Below are 3,918 nucleotides of genomic sequence, written 5' to 3'. Positions count from 1 at the left end.
GGTCTTCCTCCTGGATTTCTTCCCTGCTCTGACATCCTCAGAGGAGAGGCTGTTACACACCTTGGACACGAAACGTGTGCTTCTGTTCTTCCTAAACAGCCTCAACTGCCTTCCTCCAGGGAGTTCCCTTAATGGACATTTGCAGAGCCGCTATGTGGGCTATGCCTAATACGTTCATAAGGCACTACGCCCTAGATGTCCAAAAGAACTCTCGTACCAACATGGGACGTCACATCTTATCCTCAGCTTCGCAGTAATGACCTGCCAGCACCCTCTTCCAGGTAGGCCACTGCTCGCTAATCTCCCATGGATGTGAAGCACAGAGTTCACGTCGAAGATAAACAGGTTGCCTTTAGGGCCTTGCCCCCTTCCCCTCGCTAAGAATGGATGCCTGCAGGCCCCACTGCAGTACCCTCAGAAGAGGCACATCCTGCAGAAGTTTCTTTTTACAGCTATGGCTAGCAGAAGCTGCAATCCACCACAAGGTCTTGATTACCTTTTGCCTTGCCCCCTGTTGTGACATTAAGGATTTTACTTTGCTTTCCATACCCTTCCCTCTGGCAGCTCAGACCAAACAATAGTTCCCACTGACCAGTTGGTTGTCCCCGAGGATCTCTTCTGCCCTTCTAAACCGGGGGGGGGGGGGCAACATGGTGCCTGCCAACCCCTGGGCTGGATCCTGCCAAGTGCTTTCAGAAGGCCCCACTGGTGGACCTCCCGGTGGCACCTGGTATCTTTGGCCACTGTGTGACACAGAGTGTTGGACTGGATGGGCCTTTGGCCTGATTCAACACTAGCTTCTCTTATGTTCTTAAGGCGGGTGGGGCTATGTGGGACTTTTGCCCAGCAGGGTCCCTTATTGGCTGTGCAGATTAAAAGGCATCCTGTGAAACAGAGCTTGTGCCTGTAAAACTTACTATAAGAGCTGCGCATATTCTCCCTCCCTGACATTTTGTGGCTGGTGCCGCCTCCTGCAACAGTCCTTTTGTGATTGTACCTACCATCCTGTGTCCAAATTCCAAAGGTGCCTGCAGGCTCAAGAAGGTTGGGAACCCTTCTAGTCTAAACCGTTTTAGCCAAGTAGACTAACAAGCACAGGATGAGTTTTCAGTCCCTGGAAGAGGGCAGGTTGCAAATCTTGACATGCTTTCTGCGCCGGTCGACCATGGCAATCCAGCGGATGCTGAGCTGAGAACAAGTTCTCGAGCTGCAGGTGGTCTTTGGGAGCCCCGGCGACGTGGTGGCTCAACAGTGGCACCCGCTTTTTGTAAAAAGACAGGTGGTGGATTCAAAATAAAATATCCAAGTTGAGCAAGTGTGTGCAATGGACAGCAAAACCTTCCCCCAATTTTTCTAGATGTTTGAAAGACAGATAGCTCTGGATGAAGTAAATTCGAGCAACGCCGTTTTGTTTTGTGTGAGCATTTCTGTCAACAGTTGTATTGTGAGATGTGCTAAGCTTGAGAAAAGCAGAGCTTGCTAAGTAAATGGAAGCTACGAAAAGAGTGGAAACCAGAATGTTCTGCTTTTCCCATTGGTGGGGTTGCTTCTCAGTTTAACAAAATGCTGTGGTGCATTGTTTATGGGCACAATCAGGTGAGGGGGGGATTACTACGTTAAAATACCAGTCATTTTGTTTCAAGGACTATTATTGGGGGGATCCTCTACGGGTCAGAAGATACCCTTCCTTTCAGGTTTTCTGCTGCCTTGGAAACTGTGCTTAGTATTGTGAATCTTTCAGCATAAGAAGAAGGAGAGATTGGATTTATACCCCGCCCTTCACTACCCAAAGGTGTCTCAGAGCGGCTTACAAACTCCTTCCCCTTCCCCTCCCCACAACAGACACCCTGTGAGGTAGGTGAGGCTGAGAGAGCTCTTGACAGAAATGGCTCTTTTTTCAAGGACAGCTCTTATCAGAACTATGGCTTGCCCAAGGTCGTCCAGCCAGGTGCAAGTGGAGGAGTGGGGAATCAGACCCGGTTCTCCCAGATTAGAGTCCGCGCACTTAACCACTACACCAAACTGGCTAGAGATATGCAGCCCTTCTTCTAACATTTCTCAGCTGGGACCCCAGTCAGTTACGTCTCTGGTGTTGTTAGAAGCATGTGGTTATATATTCCCTTGTGAAAGACTGGGTCGTGATTTATGTTCCTGGTACTCAAAAGGATCTTGCAGGCTCTTGCCTTGCAAACACAGACCAATTTCCCACAAGCCACTGCTCTGCCTCGCTCTTCCTTCCCCCCCCCCCGATTGTATGTGTCAGTCTTCCACTACTTGCTGCACAGCCGCAGCTTCACCCAATTTCCCCAGCATCTTTTCGATCCTCATGAAACAGTGTGAAAAGCCAAAATGAGGTTCAGATGCGCAGAAGAGTGTCATCTGTCTCTTTCAAAGCATAAGGGAGGTCACTGCATCTCAGGGGATTTCCCTGTGACAATATGGGCTGCCCATCTGGCTCTGTAACTCACCATGGTGAGCTTTCTCCGGTACCCGAATCCTTGAAGCAGCCATGGCTCTTGCTGGATTCTAGGCCTACATCGTCAGCTGTGATTTTCCGGACTCAGGTAGCAGGGTGGCGGCCACATCCGTAGCAACAACAGCCTTCTGCCCAACGTAAGTGTCGCTAGGAAAGGGGATGGGGTTCTGAAATTTAGGGGGGGGAACAAGCGGGGGACCTGCAAGGATTGTGGGGGCATCTCAGTTTCCCCTCTCCCACTATCCTCTTTCCTTTCTCGGAAAGTCCCCATACCCTTTTTCTGCTTCCTTCTCTCCTTCCCATTCACCAGCTAGCTGTCCCCATGTTCTGATCCCCCCCCCCCCGCAGCAGACACTTCTCAGGTAAAGTCTGGCCCAGTTGTGCGGTGCCAGCCCGGTCGATGTGGCTCAGCTAAGTTGGGTGGTGCCTGGCCAGGCTGGGCCCAATCGTACAATGGGGAACTAGCAAGGATCTGTGAGGAGTTCCTGCCTTTCCCTCTCTATACCCCCTCCACATTATTTCCCTGCTCCTGGCAGGGCCCATATTTTCAACTTCCCAGTTTCCTTTTCGCCTTCCTACCCACCAACCAGCCTACCTTTTATCTGCCCCTCCATCTTCAGCTATATTTATTATTTAATTCATTCATACCCCACCGTCCCCCGCAATGGGGACACAAAGCAGCTTACGTCATTATCCTGTCCTCTATTTCACACTGACCTTTTGAGGTAGGGTACCCTAAGGTCACCCACTGAGCTTTTCCAGAAGAGTGAGGATTTAAACCTGGGTTTCACAGGTCCTCCGCTGAAACTCTGTTATACCACGTTGCCTTTTGTGGAGTGGCTCATGTTGAACAGTAGCAAGCAGTGAGGCCTGGATGGGTCATGCAACTCACATGGCAGCAACTTGCCTGGTGGTTTTTGCCACACCTGTCTTAGATTTTTCTTCCCTTAAAGGCCAAAGCAGCCATGGAAAGGGCCCCACCCCACACCTCCTCCTGGCTTTTGACTGACAAAAGCCAAGGCTTGAAGGCTGGCAACATTGCCTAGCAGTGGCAATTGAGGGCATTAATTTCTTATAGCCACAGACCGTGCTTCTATCATTTGGGGGGAGGGTTAACCCACAATGTGTCTTAGACATCAAGTTTTTCTGCAAATCTGGGATGCTCAGTAATGTAAGCTCTTGGTTATGCAGAACAGCTGTCAGTAAGGCATTCACTGACATTGTGAACAGTTCCCCACACTGGTGCAGTACAGCTGGCCATAGTTGGTTCTTGCACATGTTTTGATGTCTGTCATAGTGCCCGAGAGATGCAACTACAGAGAACTCAGTGTTATCCTGTGAGCTTGCAAGGTTTCTAAAAGGTCAAGTCCTCGCTGTTCGCAGCTCTAGCTATGAGCCAAAGGAAAGGCAATCAGACAGATGTCAGATCTGGTTTATCAAAA

This window comes from Gekko japonicus, unplaced genomic scaffold, assembly GCF_001447785.1.
Source record: "Gekko japonicus isolate JY-2015 unplaced genomic scaffold, Gekko_japonicus_V1.1 scaffold484, whole genome shotgun sequence".
NCBI classification, from domain to species: Eukaryota; Metazoa; Chordata; class Lepidosauria; order Squamata; family Gekkonidae; genus Gekko; species Gekko japonicus.
Note: the sequence above shows the minus strand (reverse complement) of the source record.